The sequence below is a fragment of the Nyctereutes procyonoides genome, unplaced genomic scaffold (genome assembly GCF_905146905.1).
Source record: "Nyctereutes procyonoides isolate TBG_1078 unplaced genomic scaffold, NYPRO_anot_genome, whole genome shotgun sequence".
NCBI classification, from domain to species: domain Eukaryota; kingdom Metazoa; phylum Chordata; class Mammalia; order Carnivora; family Canidae; genus Nyctereutes; species Nyctereutes procyonoides.
In genome coordinates this window covers 16,316,318-16,336,530 of record NW_026575040.1, presented here as the reverse complement: position 1 = coordinate 16,336,530, position 20,213 = coordinate 16,316,318, and the positions used below count along the sequence as shown (strand labels likewise).

At 42.5% G+C, this 20,213-nt stretch overlaps 1 protein-coding gene across 2 annotated transcripts in view; it reads right to left on the bottom strand.

Moving 5' to 3' along the window:
• MYO1E (myosin IE) overlaps positions 1–20,213 on the bottom strand; it is a 201,962-nt gene that overhangs the window by 143,934 nt on the left and 37,815 nt on the right. Inside the window, exon 2 of one of the 2 annotated variants that reach the window (XM_055320041.1) lies at positions 8,859–8,970. The exons of the other annotated variant lie outside the window; for it this stretch is intronic. The gene's annotated coding sequence lies outside the window, so the exon portion shown is untranslated. The remainder of the gene's footprint in view (positions 1–8,858; positions 8,971–20,213) is intronic. 2 annotated transcript variants of the gene reach the window in all.

The following is a 20,213-nucleotide window of genomic DNA, read 5'->3' as shown; positions in this document are numbered from 1 at the left end:
CAGGAAATGGAACATTGATACCATAGATGCCATACTTTTTATCCAAGTCAATAATCCAATTTCATCAATTATCCCAAAAATGTCCTTTGACAATATTTTTTTTGGCTTCGTGCCAGATCATCATCTGTTGCATTTAGTTTTCATATTTCTTTAGTCTCCTTTAAATTTTTTTTTTAAGATTTTATTTATTTATTCATGAGAGACACACAGAGAGAGGCGGAGACACAGGCAGAGGGTGAAACAGGCTCCCTGCCTGATGCAGGACTCAATCCCAGGACCCTGGGATTACGACCTGAATCAAAGGCAAATGCTCAACCACTGAGCCATCCAGGCATCCCTCCCCTTTAATTTCTAACACCTCTTCAGCTTTCCTTCATCCTTTATAATGTTGATATTTTAAAGAATTCGGGCCAGTTATTTTATAGAATTTCCCTCAATTTGGGTTTGTCAGATGTTTCCTCATAATTAGATATAGCTTGTGCCTTTTTTTTTTTTTTTGGCTAGACTTCTAGTCAAGTGATTTTGTGTCCTTCTCAGGGTATCATGTCTGGAGGTACATGATGTTTGTTGATATTTGTGGGTGATACTCATTTTTGTTACTTGGTTAAATACTATCCCATTTCCCCACCGTAACTTCTATTTTTTCCTGTTGTAAATGCTAAGCAATTTGTGAGAAGAAACTTTGAGACTATGTAAATATCCTGCTCCTTATCAAACTTTGACAACCAACTTTGATGGAATTAGAATTTTAAACCCAGTTATTTGGCATTCAGGGAGAATGCATTACGCTCAGATGCTGAATGTTTCAGACAGACAAGGGCTATAGAGCATCTATGCGGGCTTCTCCAAGACATGGTAGCTGGTTCCTCACACCTGCTGGGTTCCAGATAGATTGAGGTTCCTTGAGTGGGCCATGCTCCTCATCTGTGACAGCGAGTTACACCTCCACAGGGCATGAAATAATGCATTCCTAGAAGCTGAACTGAAAACCAGAAGTATGAGTCAAGGTGATTCCTAATGGCCCAGACAGCACCATGGAAGGAGGTGTACAAGGAAATCAGGTCTGCCCATATGTAAAGCTATTACGTGAGGGATGTTTATCTCTGATTTCCTTTATCAGTGTGCCTCTGATATAAACCTCAACCCCACCTTAATCCCACCCCTCTTCTCTTTAGCGCCAGTGCTGTTGAATGAATATCTACTTAGATGGTGGACTTGGAGGAAGTCCTTTTGGACCAGAAAGCTTAAAACCAGGTAGGGACAAGTGGGCTGGGGGTAAAGAATGATGTGAATGGAAAAGATGAAGTCCAACCAGTCAGTTCAAAGACGTTGCCAACAATTGTTTTGGAGACCTTTATGTCCAACCTTAGATTCCAGACATTCTTGTTCCCACTAGGGAATCCGCCACCACCTGGGATAGTCCTTAAACATTTTCTTTTTGTTGATTATTTTTGTGTGGAAATATTACCTCAGAGGACTTTATTATATAAGAGCCACCAGTAGATGGCCACTTCCACAACCAGAGTGGCTGCAACAGAACTTTGGGAAGAAGCACGAACAGTCTGAAGAACAAATTATCACAGAAATAAAGATCAGTGAGCTTATCTGGAGATCAAAGATTCTCCTTCCCCTGTCAGAATTACAGCCACATGTTCTAAGCCTGGAGCCCATTCCTGAAAAGTATGTGTAGGTTAGTGATTTTAATAGCTACTGCTGAACCAACGCTGGAAAAATAAACCTTACACCTTCCAGATAAAAAGTTTATATATAAGATTCATTTTTTCCTCTCCTAGCTAGAATAATGAGATACAAAGTATTGGTAGCGTACTCCAAAATTCTGAAGGATTTATAAACAGGAATTGGCAACAATAATAGTCATTGCAGGGATGGTATTCTTTTCATACCGACTGTACTCTGTGGCCTTTTTCCTCAACCACATCCTATGTTTTTGTTTTCACTGATTCAGTCATTCATTGATTCAGTCACTTAACCCAGGCAACAATACCTGTTGGGTACTGCACCAGCCCTGGGGACATAATAATTTTCTTAAGAGATATAAAAGGTTTACAAATTAATTACTCAAGTCTGCAATTGCAACTCAAGTGTGAAGAGTGAATTCTATTGATGTTAGATTCAGTTCTTTGTTCACATAAAAATACTAAATGAGCTGGTGGCTACCAGGAAGAGGAATGCCCAGCACAGCTGACACCTAGTTGTGAAATATTACACTGGCCGCCAGGTGAGCTGAGGAGACATGGTGCACACAAATCATTGATCCTGATCTTTGGTGACAAGTGAATTCTAACCTGAATGACCCCATTTTAAGAACTCTGTAGTTAATTTCATTTTAGGGGCAGTCCGGGTGGCTCAACGGTTTAGCGCCGCCTTCAGCCCGGGGCGTGATCCTGGAGATCCGGGATCCAGACCCACGTCGGGCTTCCTGCATGGATTCTGCTTCTCCCTCTGCCCGTGTCTCTGCCCTTCTCTCTCTCTCTCTCTCTCTCTCTGTCTCTCATGAATAAATAAATAAAATCTTTAAAATAAAAAAAAATGGTAATTTCATTTTAGAAACACCAACCCAGCTCTGTCAGACAAAGATTAGCTCAAACCATTAATTATTCCATTTAAATTAAGTTGGTTAGATTTCCCCTGAAAATTGTGGGTATTTTTTTTTCCACTTCAAACATTTTTTTTTTTTAAATCTCAATGCCCAACTATGAAACTCAGAAATTTGGTGTGAGGCATGCTATTCCATCTCCCATCTGGCGAGAGGTTTCAAATATCCTAACTGGAATCCCTAAATCTTTAATGTGATGTAAGATCTTTGTCAGATATACTTTGTTCCCACTAAGAAGCTGAAAAGGCATTTGAGCAACTGTTTACTACAGACCAGTTAGCTACTCCATAATTCATTACCAGGTAAAACACTAAGTGTTACATGCCAGGCTTTGGGTTCTCTCGAATCTCTTCTAGAGGAGAATCTAGGGCAGCTCCTCCCAGCCAGTACCAGCAAGACCAGTCCTTGGAGCAAGGCTGAGGGTGGACTGGGATTTCCTGTTGCCAGGGCTCTCCAGCCCATGCTGAAGGCTCTCCCTTATCTGACATCTTTATTGGCAAAAGACACTACCAAGCACTTAGAACCATTTAACAGAATCTACCACCATTCTCAGCCCCCCATCCTTCCCACCTGCCCCCTCACTCTCAAGACTTAATCAAGAGAGGAAGCGAATCTACCCAATTACGCCATCATAATTTTTGAAATCTGGAAGTGGATCCCATAATATGAAAGGAAGTTAAATGCTAGTGGAAGACCATGAGTTCCTACACCTGTCTAAAAACCTGTGATTGCCTTCGAGTTATAAATCTTCCAGGGTTCTAATTTAAAAAAACATTCCCCAAATGCCTCCTCTGTTTGGAGGTATGGTTATCAAGAATTTTGTCAGGCTTTCTTGAGAGGGCTCAGGGACTAGCTCTAAGAGGATATCTAAATGATAGAAATATGATAATAACAAGAGTGATAGAAAAAATTAACTCTTTGAGGGGACTTATACCTTTTCTTTTTCTTTTTCATTTTATCAGTAAAAGCACATGAAACCTTGAAACCTGTTTAAAATGTCTCCCTAGTTAATGACCTACATTTGTTAATGTACCCATAGCCCAGGAAGCGACCTCTGGCAGAAAATCTGGACTCCCAAACAGATCTAAGCACTTTAAAATAGATAAATTTCCCCATTTGGATTGTGACAACTTGTCACCAGAGTTCACCCTTCTCCTTCCTCAGAACTGTCTGCATTCCTAGGAAGTCTTACCCATCTGCTGCAATGCTGAAAGCTAGCCTTCCTTCCTGATGGACTCCATCCCCTCACAGACTTTCCAACAGGAACCTATTGGTGAAAGCGCTTAGTATTGTCCCCAGGGCTAATCCCAGAGGTTTTGGTTCATAATTGAGAAGTTTCTCTTGGATACTAGGAGAAATAAAGTAACAGCCACTCTGAGTACTTGAGTCAACTTTATTAAGGTAAAGTCCATGTTCTGACACAGTCTGGCAAAGAGCGAAGGCCCGAGACTGAAGAACAGACTCCAATTTCTTCATCTGCCACTCACTGACTGGGTGGCCTGGGAGATTTACTTAAACTCCCGTTTTCCCCCCACCTCTGAGGGTTACTGGTGAGAAACCAATGAGATCGAGGGCAGGAAAGTCCTTTGTAAACCTTGTGGTGTCAACAACGAGTTCTGTTGATACACCAAGAGAGAATGAGGACATTATATAATCTGTTAGTTTCTCCTAATTTATGCCCTTACACTCATTTGTGATACACTTTGTAGAGCCTACCTTCCCCCATTCTCAAACCTGTTTCCAAAAAAATGCAAGAACACCTAAATGAAAGTAAACTTGTGCACTGCCTGCCAGAGGTAAAGCCTCTACTGCAGATACTGAAAGAGGATGGGGTCTGGCAAAAACTCCAGTAAAATCCTGGGTGGGATGAGTGTCAGATACAGGAAAAGGTGAAAACAGTACACCTCAAAGCTAAAAGAAGCTGGCATGCCAATGGTAGTTAGCTACCAAGGAAGATTTGGGGACATGTCCAGATATCTCAGGTGCTACCAAGGAAGATTTGTGGATATGTCCAGATACCTCAGGCACCTTCCTAAATGTCTGGAGGGAACAGTCAACCCAAAATATAATTTCTATATAATCCACAGAAATGAATCTGTCATCTTGATACGACAACATGCTATAAGGGAATGCTGACAAGGTAAGGGAGATGGAGCAGCATGCCCAGGTGGAGAAGGCTGGGCTTATAAATCAGACCCCCTTCGCTGGGTGACCACAGCAGCCACTTAAGGCCACTTGATCTGTCTCACTTTCCTCCTCCATGAAGAATTTGTCACAACCAAACTCACAGGGCCAGTAAGAGAAATGTGCTATACCTGGAACCCATCTCAACTGCTGGGTTTGACATGCTGTCTTGATGTGAATTAGATGTAAACACAACTGATTCTCTAACTAGTCCTTGACTGCCCCGCAGGCAAGGATACCTGTCTCTTTTTCTCTTTAATTCCCAGTCTACTCATCTCAGTGTTCGGCACTCCTTGGAACTTGATCAACTTTATTAAATTTATAGTCAGTGAGGTGTAAGTGCATTATGAACTGAATATAAAGGTCTATAAATACGTAAAGGTAAGGCTTGAAGGCAAACCAAAGACCCTTGCCAATTTAAAAAATAAAAATGGTATTTGGAAAGCAAAGACTGGTTAGGGTCTCTCTTCTGCCCAAGAGACAGTGACATCATGACCAGGGCACCCATGAATTTTGTCTGCTAGGCTAGGGCATCTATAGGGTGGAGAAAGGAGACTCTCTCAGGTGTTGTCTGGGGAAACTACCCCTTAGCATCATTCCAAACTACCTACCATATTAACTGATTCCCACATAAAAGAAAATGTGACGCCCTGGCTGGTTTTACTAGAAACTATCCAGCTTGACAGGGAAGCTCCATGCTGCAAATAAAGCCTTCAGTTTCTGATCCCAGTCAAATCTAAATCTGACTGGTACAATCTGTTGCCAACTTGATAAAAATCTATTGTCTGAAATATAAAAGAGGCCATGGTGCCTTCTGGGTTTCTGCTTGGAGCATGAATTGCATCACCACAGCTAGGTTCATGTCTCCAAGCAGCAGCACTAAGGTAGAAACATCTCCTCTAACATGGCCTTTTACGTCACTCAAAAGAGTGGTTAGTGAAATAAAGTCTGGGCTCAGAAGCTGCTGATTATCCTGAACCAGCTGTGTTCTCCTAATAAAACGGCAACACCAGGAATGTAATGGTTCCTTTCCTGAACATATGGCACTCCACATTTAAGTTCTCACATACATATCCTATCAGAGTGAAGCCTAACGTAGTTGTAAGGCAGCCATCCCTATATGCTTTTTTGAAATGAGGAAACTGGTAGTCAGGAACTTGGCCAAGATCCCAAATAAAGCAAAAAACAGAGCTGGATTCTTACTCCACTGCTTCAGGTAGCTTCTCTTCCTCTTTCCACAAAAGTGGGGTGACAGTGACCCTGGGAAATCACTAGAGCTGAAATAGGTCTTGGTTCTAGGATTTTCCTTTAGACTTCAGAAGCCCCTGAAAACTTCACAGAGGCTGTTGGGGAAGAGTGCTGTGTTCTCATTATTTAGGTATGACACTACATAAGTCAAAATGTGATTTTTGCCTTTTGTTTTTTCCATTCAGATGAAATGGAACTTTCAAGAAGGCCCTGTTGAAACTGCCCTGGTTTGTGTAGAAATGCCCAAGAGTCAGGCTCTTGATTCAAATTTCCTTCCGAAGTACAGAAAAGTAGGAATTATTAATGCAAATGTCTTACTGATGTAAATTAGGCTATAAATTGAGCTATTCATTAACCTCAGCTCAAAGAAAATCTTAGAAACACAGAATTTGCCATTATTTTCCCTGTCATAATCAAAACTGAGCACCTCAGATTTATGAAGTGCAACTTAATTCGCTTTTTCTTTTTTTTAAGTAGGCTCCATGCCCAGAGTAGAGCCAAATGCAGGACTAGAATTCACAACCCTGAGATCAAGACCTGAGCTGAAATCAAGAGTCAGATGTTTAACCAATGAGCCACCAAGGTGCCCCAAGTGCATCATAATTCTAAAAACCACTTTCATATCTTTCATATAATCTTCCCAATCTTGTAAAGTTGATCTCACCATCTATGATTTACAGATCAGGAAACCAAAGCTTTTAAAGGTTTAAGAGACTGGCCCAACCTGGCAGTGAGGTCTCCTCTAAGTGAACCCAGAGGTTCTGAATCTATAGGGCAGGACTGCCCCTTCCACTATACAACACGTCAATGTCTTCCAGCCAAAGACCACCAGGAACACACTTAACAGCTGCACAGTCTCACTCATTATTCATCACAGTGAGGGAGAGTTGGCACAGTGGGGCCCCAAGGACCTCCTCTGTAAGAGGGTATTAGAATCTCTTACAGGATTTGGACTTTGGTGGTGGATTTGGGTGGAGGTTTAGACCTCCAAGCTAGAGTTTGCTCTAGATGGGGTGCTGTCAGAAAGTAGGGCAATTCTATGATTGTGTATCTCAATAAATGTTATCTGCAGGGAGCTGCCCAGAGCACAGAGGGCGGAGGAATGGTAAAGCAGCAGTGGCCACTCCTCCATTAGCCACGTCAGGGTGGGAGGGGTTGACAGGTATATCATGGGTTGTAAAGAAGCCTTGGTTTTGTCTGTGTTTAGATGAAATTACACCATGGCCTTGCTTGGTCTGATTTGACCATGGTTTTAAGAGGGAATTCGTCTGAGGCTCGTGTTGTGTACACTTGCCCACATCCAACAGGAGGACGACATCGCCTAACTGTGAGTGCCAGTCCACCTTCTAACAACACTGAAGCTTAGCTGTGTCCAGCCAGAGGATGTCAGGGCTTGCTTTGTTCCTTTCTCAAACAACTTCCTCTGAGCAACCTTTACATCTAACAGAAAGTCAAGGAAGATCATTCACAAATAATTTAATTTAAATGAAAAAAAATAATTTAATTTAAATGAAACCTTTACATTGTGAAACCAAAAATACAATCAGCATTAAACTGCTGCAGGAACTCCCTAATAGATGCAATAACACTTGAGTCACAGTCTTCTTGCACGGTCTTGTCTCTCCTTCCATTCAAACTCCCTCCTGTCTGAACAACTGGTTCACGGGAAGAGAGGGTTGAACTGTGGCAGCACCCCGACATCTAGGCTTCCTTTCCTTTGGTAACACAGTGTCTGGCTTTTAGTTGGGCACATGGACACTCAGAATTATGTATTCATTCCCAGATTCTTGTGCAGCTAGGTGTGGCCAGTGATGTAAGTGGAAGAAGTATGTGCAAGCTCTCAGGCACATCACAAAGTGGGGAGGGGACACGACCCCCTGACCCCACCCTTGCTCAATTTTGGCAGGTGGTAGCCAAAGCTCCACAGGGGCCCATAAGGACCAGTGCCACACCCTCAGGGTGGCAGAGCAGGAAAAAGTAGTCTGCACTCCAGGCCAACCACAGTGCTCCATACCAGCCTTGCACAGCCTATACCCAGAATGTTATAGAATGTGGGAGAAAAATAAACCCACACACCACAGTAACAATTAAAAAAAAAATTCACTCAAGTCAATTATACTTCCATAATAAATTAATAAATAAAAAATATTAACTCATAATTGTTGCTGCATCTTCTCAGGTGGAAGCTTTTTTTCCATTTAAATGTGATAAAATTAAATTTAATACCAGAAGTTCCTCTATAGCTCCAGGCTTACACAGATCTTCCCTACTTGAATTCTTTTGCTTTGTGCTAGCCCCAGCTCTCTCTAGTAAGGCAAGATACAGGTAAAAACCTGTTTAAAACGTTGCTGTATATTGCCGTGCTCACTGTTTCATGAGTATATTTATGTTTTATCTAATTATATACATCTAATTTTCACCTTTTTGTCTTACTCTTTCCCAATAACACAGGCTCACTGATGGGGCGTAAAGAACTGAGCAAATGTCTGTTTTAATGAGCCTTTATAGACTCTATAATGGATTCATATTTTAATTTCTTCTACTTCATCTATTCACCTCTTCTCATCTTCCTGTGGGATCATCACATTCATGGATGGATGAAAACATATACCTCAGCTAAACTGCAAATGGCTATGGGATTGCTCCTTAGGTTGGCAAAACCTCAAATGTTAAATTTGTGAGGGTCAAGAGTTTAAATACATAAAATGCCTTTATTTGTAAAAGGCCTCAAAGGTTTTTTTTTCACTGTTGAGTCATTATATCTCCTACATTTGTAAAATCATTTGCAATTTACAAAGTGCTTTCATACTTATCATCTCATAGTCCTTGTAGTCAGGCTGGATATTAGTAATTTCTGTGTTACAAACCAGGAGCTAGAAGCATCCTGAGACAGTGAGTCACTTGCTTATGGTCGCATTCATCTAAAAAAAAAAAAAAAAAACCAAACCTGTCAATGGCCCTTTGGGTTATTTTCCTGGTTTCTTCATTATGAGCAATATTGCAGTAAGCCTTCTCATACCTGTATTTTTGCCCCTTGGGCTAATATTTCTGTGGGACGAAGTCTAAGGTGGAACCTCTGGTCTAGGATATGAGGATGGGATATTGAGCAGGAAGAGAGGGCACTGGGAAAGCATTCCCTCCAGCAGCTGCATCAACACCTACATCCCAGAGGGAGGAGGTTCTGCAGAGTTGTTCTCTCTTGTAGAAGATGATCCAGGGGCTCCAGCTTATAGATAACAGCAGCTGAGTGGCTGGGACCATCTGCTGTGGGCAAGGGACAGAACGAGCAACAGATTCCGCGTCTCGAACTTGATCTCCACTAATCCCAATTATAATTCTGATAGTTCCTTCTCACCTTCATGCTCACGGTTTGCTACAGATATTGCCATATCCCTGATCCAGCCCACGGGGTGAGTGTGCAATTGATAATGATTCCATGGAGTTGAAAGCAAATTCTCTGCAGGACTTTGTTTATAAATGTATTTCTCTTTATTTATCTGTGTTTTACTTCCAGAGGGATAGAATGGCAGAAAGATTGGCCATTCTGGGCCTAAGATCCTGGAAGGAGACAGAGGAGGAAGATTGAAGAGGAAGGGAAATGGAATGAATAGTGTGGGCACCAGCTCTGAGTCGTCACCTAACACACATCAATTGATATTTATCCTCTCAATAATCCCGTAAGGATGGTGTTGTTGGTCCATTACTGATGCAAAAATGGAGCTTGGGGGGCACCTGAGTGCCTGCTTCTCCCTCTGCCTGTGTCTCTGCCTCTCTCTCTGTGTCTCTCATGAATAAATAAATAAAATCTTCAGAAAAGAAAAGAAAGAAAGAAGAAAGAAAGAAAGAAAGAAAGAAAGAAAGAAAGAAGAAAGAAAGAAAGAAAGAAAGAAAGAAAGAAAAGGAAGAAAAGACAATGGAGCTTTGAGAAGTTAGAGTCTTGTCCAAACACTAACCACCACCTCTGAAAAACAACGGGATTTCTGCCCTGCAAGAATTTTCCATGGTTCTACAATTGGGAAAACCAAATGAGATGGTGGATGCAAAAACTAGCTCTTGTAGGGTGAGAGAATATTATGATGGTAATGCCAGGACCCTGCAACTTCTGTTCTCCAAGAAGGTCTGAGGTTCCCTGGAGGTCAACCAATTGCCCAGTCTGGCTGGCTGAAGGCTGCATGATGGCTGGATGAGGCCTGGATAAGGGCTGGATGATGGCTGGGAACTGACTTGCACAAAGGGCCCACTGGGCTGCCCTTGGCAGGTTAGTGGTGGCCAACGCCCTAGACAATCACACTGTGTTTACAAGAACCTTCTCAGGTTGGTTGTGGGCCAAAATTTGAGTCTTTTGTCCCCTTTGCCTTTAAAAATCTTTAGATTATCCACAGATTTCTAAGATTGCTCCTTACTTTCTCCCATATTATTTCCTTTTTTATTACTCTCCTTTTCAGGATAATGAAGCATAATTGCAGTTAACTCGGGAAGGACAAAGGAAGAGAAAGCCTCCTCTAGAAAGCCTTGTTTATCTTCAAAACACGATCATATATACATGTATAACATATAGATAGTTATCATATACCTATACACACACACACACACACACACACACACACACATTTTTTCAACAGGTTAAGAATTAGCCTTAAGCTCTTCCTCCCTACACCCAATCCTACTAGTTCTACCTTGGACCAGTTCCTTCATGCTACCCCTCTTCTATTCTCAAGTCACTGCCTCACTCAGGGTCTCGTTATTTCTCACCCACAGTAGGGTACACCTGCAACTTCTTATCTCCAATCCTAACTGGTCTTTGGGTCAGTGTCCCACCTCCTGCTGCTTTGCTCCTGTGCTTCCTTCCTTCCTAATTACTTAAGTGAGCTGCCATTTCACTCAAGGTGGAGGAAGCTCCCTAACTCCCAATGGGCACATTCCTGAGGCCAGTAGATGAGCTGGATACAGCAGCAAAACCATTACTATCTTAAGCCCTAACATACCTAAGATGTAGCAAAGTAAGTGTCTGTTATGGGTTGAACTGTGTCCTCCTCCAAAAAAAGATATGCTGAATTACCAACCTCCAGAACTTGTGAATGTGACCTTATTTGGAAACGGGGTCTTTGTAGGTGTAATAAAGTTAAGATGAGGTCATTAGGGTGGGCCTCCATCCAGTATGACTGCTGTCCTTATAAAAAGAGACAGGCATGCACAGAGGCCATGTGATGACAGTGGAGAGATAGGAGTGATGCAACTAGAAACCAAGAATTGCACAATACCATGAGCCAAAAGAAAGACACGGAAGAGATTCTCCCCTAGAGCCTTCAGAGGGCGCATAGTCCCGCTGAAAGCTTGATTCTAGATTCTAGCCTCCAGAAGTGTTAAGTGAATCAATTTCTCTTGTCTGAAGCCACCTAGTTTGGGTCATTTGTTAAGGTAGCCCTAGGAAATGAACACAGGATCTTTAAAAAGGAGGGAAGAGTTGACCGTCAAGAAAGAACCCTTCAAGTCAAAGCTCCTTCATTAAGTTTGCCTCTGCTACTTACCTACTCCATAAGAAGCCAGTGGCCTCCAGATCTATGGTTCTAAAAAACATACTTGATTATGTAATTCCCTTTTATAAAAAGCCTCCATTTTGTGCAAGACAAAGTCTAAGTCCCGAATGTGCCACAGAACATCTTCACAGTCTGGTCCCAAACTGCCTTTCCAAAATAAGTGCTATCTTTCTGTCTCCTCCCCAAACCCCTCCTACATGCTGATCCCCCAGTCATCACACTGCTTTGGAGTCCAGTGACTGATTCACAGGCATGGTGAAAGCAAACTGGCCAGGGTGGCCCTGGGAGTAGGCCTGGGTATCCACCATACTGAGCAAGCCCGTGATCCCCTTTCTCCAGAAGACCAAAAGCTGGGTAATGCTGAATCAAACAGAAAGATCTGCTGCTTTGGGCATGGAAGACACAGGGGATTACCATATCAGAAGCATAATTTGGTGCGTAAGTATCAGGCAATACCACATAATGGGATGTGCAGCATTCTATTCCTCTCTGAATTCACTTTGGACCTTCATCAGTCAATAAATTATTGAGTTACCTACCATGTACTTAGCCCCATGCTCAACACAAGGACACACAGAAGAGTACAAGAGGTGTGTCAAGCTCATTAATCCAATCAGTCTGGTCTAGTCGGGGAAAGGACAAACACGAGATGTGTGTATGACACAAAGCAGGAGATTCAATTCTGGGGCTTTGTTGAAGAACTGGAAGAGCTCAGAGAAGGGAAGTGATCTGAGTGGACTGGAGCAGTCAGGAAAGAGTAGGTGGAGGAACGGGAACCGAGGTAGGGCCTGAGGTGGGGCCTGGCAAATGCAGAGGACTTGGCTGGCCAACGGGAGGAGGGAGACTGCAGGGACAACACAAATCTTCATCTGTGCACAGAAGCAGGAGAGGCAGACATCACTACTATTGGGGAAATTTGGTTTTCAAAGCACCGTTCTTGATTTGTTTAGTTCACAAAGGGGGGCTCCACATCAGCAGTGCCTGCAATACCTGGAAACTCGACAGACTAGGCAAAGTCTTTGCCCTGCACCCTCCAACCTAGTGAATAAGATGCTCTGGGTGTGGGGGTGTGTTTCTACACATTCTCCAGGTGATTCTCAGGAAAAGACATGTTATAAACAAATCTATAATATCTATTCCTACAGAAGAAACCTTTAAGTCCTCTCCTACCTCTAATTCATTTCATTTAGGTTTTGACAGAACCTAAACGGCAGCACAGAGACTTGTGCCAAGCACAAGGCAGAGACAGCTGTGCGCACACATGAGGATGTGTGTGCCCAAAGACCAAACCAGCTATCAGACTGCCAGGAAGCAACTGTTACTATACATCTGAGAAAGATCTAGAAAAACCATTTAAGGAAGCAGCACTGGTCTGCTGTCACAGTCCTATAGGCTAAGAGATTTTATAGACTAAAGATAAAGACAGTGATTTAATGTGGTTACCACCCAGGCCCCAGAAACGATAATAGTATAGATAGAACTACTTCCCTTGTTACCCCATCATCTTTCTGTGATCATCTGATGACTAGTTCTATTTCCTCACACCAGAGATAAGACCTGCACACTCCTTCGTGTTTGAAGCTTCTGTATTTGAGGATCGCTGACAATCCCCTACTTTCCCCACTCCTGCCAAACGAAGGTTGGGTTTATTTTGATTTGTGTTGGGCCTACAGCTCCTCGCTAAGTAAACTAGGACTCCGCGTCTGGCCAATGCATTCAAGAAGAGAAAAAGAGAAAAATAGAAGGAATCAAAGTGAATTGTAGGGAGGGAAGGAGGGGGAAGTTCCCTGGAAGTCTAAAAGTAGGAACCAAGGATGGTATTTTTGGCTTGGGACTTTCTGTACCACATGAAATTATGAGAATGACTTAATTGTTCCTGTGCATTCGAAACCGGAGAGAGACCATAATGGCTGGGTTACACCCAGACAGGACTGGAGCAGGAGTTAGACAGAGTGGCCTCCTGCCAACCAAACCTGCTCTGCAAACATGACAGACTGGCTGCTTGGTTGTGTTTTCAGGGCCAGGCCAAGTCTGATGATGGCCAGCTTTGCTTTTCCTCCTCAATCTCCCCAGAGTAGACAAGGTGCTAGGTGACAGATGGCTCCCATTTTGGGGCTAAGCAGAGGGCAAGGGGTGTGCTCCAGAAAGCCAAGGCTCTAGTCTTTTTCTCTATGTAGTGGCTAAGGGCACTTAGGCAGCAATTTTTATTTTTCTCTGTCTTGTCATCTACTGGAAGAGAAAGGTATGCTGTATGTGCCTTGGCTATATCACAGAATGGTGGGAAGAATGAAGAAGAAAAAAGACATAAAGGACATCCTTTGGATAGTGAAAGGGAATAAAGGGGAAAGGAGAAAAGATGAGTGGGAAATACCAGAAAGGGAGACAGAATATGAGAGACTCCTAACACTGGGAAACGAACTAGGGGTGGTGGTGAGTGGGTGATGGGCACTGAGGAGGGCACTTGATGGGATGAGCAATGGGTGTTATTCTATATGTTGGCAAACTGAACACCAATAAAAAAATAAATTTATATAAAAAAAGAACATCCTTTGGAAAATTAAGATTGTTAGACTATTGGGAATTATTCCTAGACTCTCGTTTTCACCTGGTATCTTTTGCACCCCTCTTCTCACAGTGGATGCCTACCGGGCTGCCTGCCCTGCTTCCCTTTCTGCAGAACGTCATGGTCATGATGACTAATGCCTCACCACCTGGCCACAGGAGAAGACCCCTGACCCAAGCCAGACCAATCAGATTATCATTCCCAGGAATTTGTAACAGAGAAGCTTAGCAGGCTGATTTCCTGGTGGCTTAGATTCATTACACTAGTAGTTCCTATAGGGGGCACTTTTACTCCCCGGGGGTTGGGGGGTGGGGGGTGGAGAGCATTTGGCGATGTCAATTTTTGGCTGTCACAAGGAGGAGGGGCTGCTATTGGCATCCAGTGGGTAGAATCAGGGGATACTGCTAAACATCCTCCAATGCGCAGGAATAACAAAGAATTATCTGGCTCAAAATGTCAGTAGTATCAAGCTTGAGAAATCCCGCACTAGAGAAGTGGTTGCAAGGCCAACAGCTTCTGGGGCCAGGCAGATACAAAAGGGATGAGGCAGGCAGTGAGGAAGTGAGCTGACTGGCATTGGAGGGTCTGAATAAGAGAGCAACCACCCTGCAGCTCCCCAGCCAATTGTCACCACAAGGGAACGAGACTTAAACTTGTCACTTCTCAGTTTTCTAGACAAGCTGGAAAACTGTATTTTCATGTGAAATCTGATTTTTTTTAAAAATTTGTTCTTTTTAAGTAAGCTCTATGCCCAACCTGGGGCCTGAACTCATGACCCCAAGATCAAGAGTCGCGTGTTCTGCCAACTGAGCCAGCCAAGTGCCCTGAAATCTGATTTTTAAATGCCAGCTCAGATTTTTTGAAACATATGGGCCAGGGATCCCTGGGTGGCGCAGCGGTTTGGCGCCTGCCTTTGGCCCAGGGCGCGATCCTGGAGACCCAGGATCGAGTCCCACGTCGGGCTCCCGGTGCATGGAGTCTGCTTCTCCCTCTGCCTGTGTCTCTGCCTCTCTCTCTCTCTCTCTGTGACTATCATAAATAAATAAAAATTAAAAAAAAAAAAGATTGAAACATATGGGCCAAATGTGTACATCTCCAGGCCATGTGGAGGCTGAGGTCTGTCACTAGTTTATAACCTCTGATCTAGAGAGAAGACTCAAAGCCTCCTTCATTTGAACACCTAGAAGCTTCTACCTCTTTCCTCCACTACCTTGGATTTGTGAAGGAGCCCAGGAGGTACCCTTGTGCCCCAAAGTCTTCTCTAGCGCACACACCTACCATTCTCTCTCACACTCACTACACTTCAGCCAACATCTTAGACCTGATGTGCCATCTCCTCCCAAATAAGAATTCAATCATTCAGGATTGAAAGAGACCCTGGAAAAAGTCTAGTCTCGACCTGCCAGGAAAAATATTTGATATCTTACTTAACCCCTCTGAGCCTCAGTTTCCTCATTTGTAAAATTTAGGTAATAATAATAATAATACTTCTTCAGGCTGTTGGGAAGATCGAATGAGTTCATACATCACTTCAACCTCCCTCTTGAATCCTTAGCCTTTGGAAAATAATGCTCCAATGCTACTGCTGCTGTTAATAAAAATAATAAAACAAGCACACTTAGATGAAGATTAATGTTAATATTTGTTTGAGGCTTAACCTAAAAACTCACACAGGGTGGAACTTGAACATTAAATCACTTTCCCAGGACAAATAAGCCATGTCTCATCAGTAACTTAGACACATTCTTGGAACCCTTTACAGACGCCAAAGAATATTTTGTGTTGATGTATGGTAGACCAACAAGTACCAGGGTGACTTGGCTCATGGGGATTCTGAGAAGGGGCATGAACAGCAGGAGAGACAGCGAGTAGAGAGCAGGCAACTGTCAAGCCATCCAACCACCACTCACAAGAAAAGAAAAAAAAAAGTATACAAGAAATTCTCGAGCCAAAGTGCAACAATCTCTCACCATCTTAAGAATTTAGTGAATTCAGGTTTATGGCAAATCTAACCTGTCACAAGGGCTGTGGCATTCTTTACTACAGCCAAGCCATTCTGGCCTGAATTCTTGCCAAGGCTACTTGACCCTCATAAAAATCCTTGACAGTGGAGTGGGTGCCATTTTTTTCCTTCTGCCTTTGAAAAGCTTCCTTGACACAACACCCGTTACAAAGAGAATAGGGTCTGCTCTCCAGACTGGAGGCCAAAATGCTAATTAACTAATACCCAAGTCTGCCAAAAAAAATGTGGATAGAACTCTCTCCTTCCAGCAGAATTATAGAGAGAAAAGAGAGAAATGGGATGAAAATGAAGAAAAGCCAGAAAGAATTCTGATGTTAAGACCAAATGGAAAAAAAAAAAAAAGACCAAATGATAACGTATCTTTTCACAGTTGTCCTTCCTACTTTACTTCTGATCACTTTTGCCAATGTAAACTGGTCTTCCAACGACAAAATCATTTCATCACATGTGGATTGGATACTGGTTCTGTTGCTTTCCACAGCCAACCTCACAGAAGATGTTTGAGTCTTCTGGGTTCATCAGCAATTCTGTTTCATTATTTCTATAAAAGCACTGTGCTATGTCAGGAAGATATCTTATAAAGCAAATAATGCATACTAAAAATTGAAACTATATTAGGAAAATAAATCTGGATTCAGTCCAAGTACTGGTGAAAGCCAATATTATTAAGATATCACTCATAAATGCTAACAGCTAACTTCCCACAGCTTTGGCAGTAGCAGGGCCCCCCAAATAACCCCTATAGCCCAGGAGTATTTTTGGAACATTAAGTCGCATTCTTGTGAGGAGTGGTTTCCTCCCTAGGAAGGAAAGGTGAATCCGATGCTTTGCAATTTGGTAATGCAAAGGGGCCATTATACTTTCCAATCTTGCTTTCTCCATCCATTCACTAAATATCCACTGAATGCCTATTACGTGCCAGACAGTGCTATGAGTTGGGTGATGGAGATGAACAATACACGTATTTTGTCTGCCCTCGTAGAGCTTACAGTCCAATGAGCCAAAGAGACAGGTTAACAAGCAACTCCAACGGTTGGGAAGAGTCATGTATGGCAAGACAGGCCCTTCTCTTTCTCCTCCCCAAAGAAACTTGGAACAAGGGACTGCAAGAATTTAATCTGATGTGAGTCATGGAAACAGTGAAGAGTCTGGGAGCAAACTCTAAACTCACAATCACCAAGGCAAACCAACAGAAAAAATAACTTGAGAAGAGAACAGTGACGGAGACCTCCATAAGGAAGAGGAAGCAGAAATGAGGGACAGACTTTGGAGATCAGATTGTCTGGCTTGCTGGGAGCCTGCAGTCCTAAGAAAAACAATGAGAGCAGTGCCAGGAAAGAGAGTTGGTGGCGCATCAGGGAAGGCGTGGGATACTTTTTCCAAGTCCTGTGCACAGGCTAATTCAACCGTAGGATAACCCCGCAAGGCGGGTACTGTTAGTATCACTCCTGTTCTATGAATGAAGAAGCTGAGGAAAAGAGGGTACACAAAACGTGTCAAGCTTGTTAGTAAGTCATGGTGCCAGGATTCAAGCATAACCAGCCTGGCTCTAGAGCCTTTGATTCATGCTGAATGTGTGTCAAAGATTTTAGACATGCCTTAGTGGAAAATGAGAGTCACAGAGGACTTTTAAGCAGGGTACCATGTAATTTAAACACTGGTTTCAGAATTCATGTAGTCACTGAAGGCAGAATGAACTGGAGGGGAAAGGGAAAGGCAACTGGCATTTAACGAATGCCTCAGGTGTGCCCCGACCTCTTCAGACATTATCTTATAACTCTACATCAGTATCCAACGATCACTCCGGAAGAGACAGGTTTCCATTTTACTGACACCAGAACTTAGTCTCAAAATGGTTCAGTAACTTGTATATTCACACCTGTACGTGGTGGAATCAGATTTTGAACCCAAGGGAGGCTACCGTTAGAGTCCCTGCTATTCCTACCACACTGTCCCAGAAATGCTGGAAGCAAGTACTACCAGGTGGTGGATTTTTAAAACTGTCAAAGTGAGTGGTCATGAGAATTAGAAGAAGGGGTGGGTGGCAGACCTGATAACTGACTGGACACTGAAGTCAAGGGAAAGACTGAGGCAAAAGGCCAAAGAAACGACATAGGATTGTGAAATTATTTAACTTGAGTTTGGGAGGCAAGAAGTAGTAGGAGCAGCCTCAGAATGCTAAGAGTACTGGCATTTACTGAACATTTACTGTTTGCCAGGCATTGTGCTAAGAGTTAATTAACTTATTTCTCACAAAACTCTTCGTTATCAACATTTTAAAGACCAGGCAACTAAGTAAGCTACCTGAGATCGCATAGTGAATAAACCGTGGAGCAGAATTTGAGCTGAACAGGCATGTTTAACGTCACATCTTATAGAAGCTGGACATTTCCTATACGTCTCAGAGGAAACAGATGACACGATAATGAGTTAAAAGATTTGCATGGCTGGGGAATTCCAGAGAAGCAGAAACAGCATAAATGGATAAATGCCACAAAAATAAATAAATTTTGCTCAAACATGAAGTTTCTGTGGTAACCCATATTTATGCTAATTTCAAAAGTAAATGGATTATACAAAATTCTTTTTAAAAAGAAAGATGAAAAAAACACAGTTGCCTTCACATTTCTAATGAGTTAAGCCGTTGAAAAATAAACAGGCTCCCTTCTGAGACATGAGCTCTTAATCACTGGAAATATTCAAGAATGCTGTCAGAAACTGTCAGAAGGATTTCTGGACAAGGCAAAGCTGTCACAAGAACACTGAGATAGAAATCTCCCAACTGGAGAATCCTTCCTGCCTTTTTTATTTCCTTCACTGGCCATTTCTCAATGTCACCCTTCTTACAGGATGATGTTACCAGACTCTACAGAGAAAGTGTGTCCTTTTTGACACCTTAAGCTATAAAGAACCTGCCACAGTGAAGTACCTATGCGTACAAATTGCTTTGACAATTTTGACCTTATAAGCTATCTCTCAGGTTTTTTTTCATTTTTAAAAAACATTTTTAAATTTTATTTATTTATGAGAGAGAAAGGGAAAGAGAAGGAGAGCAGAGGGGCAAGCAGACTCCCCACTAAGCAGGGAGCCTGATGTGGGGCTCGATCCCAGGACCCCGAGATCATGACCTGAGCCAAAGGCAGAGGCTTAACCAACTCAACCATGTGGGTGCCCCTATTTCTTAGTTTTGAAAAGTGAAATGAAAAGGAAAAAGAAGTCCACAGCATATTTTTAGATAGAAAAGCCCTAACCTTTTCTGGTTAAACAATCTAGATCATGTGAGAATATAGTCAAGTGGTCATGTGTTTTTCAGGTTCAAAGAGCTAACATTGAACGTGGGTAGGAAGAAAACCCAGCGACAGTGATTAGCTGGAAGGAAATTGTCCTGCTTACCTCGCCATTCTAAAAACATAAGTAACTCTGTCAGAGGGAAAGTGAAATCTAATTGAGTCCTGATCCAGGTTTTATCAATTCTAAGAAGCAACTGGGGGTGGGAAGGAGGGAGACACATCATTTTGTTTTTGGATTTTAACACATCTGAAATCAGACTCTCGATTACCACCCATCACATGTCTCAATTTTGCTAGTGGCATTTTTCTTTCTTACAAGTACATAAAAAATGGTGCTTCTTAAAAATCAATGGCCATAGAAACCGGAAATAAGGTTGACAGTAAACATCAGGGTCTTAAAAATAGAAACAAATAAGCCAAAGGAGTCTGAATCTTGATGAAATATAGTAATTTCTGAACTAGCTGCATAGAGAAACAATTTCCACATGAGAATTACATTTCAGACTTAAGCGGTAAAGCATGTGTGACTCTGGATCTCAGGGTTGTACGTTCGAGCCCCACATTGGGTGTGGAGATTATTTAAAAATAAAAATCTTAAAAAATAAAATCCAATGCGTAAAATAAAATTCAGAGTTAAGAATTAAGGACGTGGGCAGCCCGGGTGGCTCAGCAGTTTAGTGCCTCCTTCAGCCCAGGGCGTGATCCTGGAGACCCAGGATCGAGTCCCACATCGGGCTCCCTGCATGGAGCC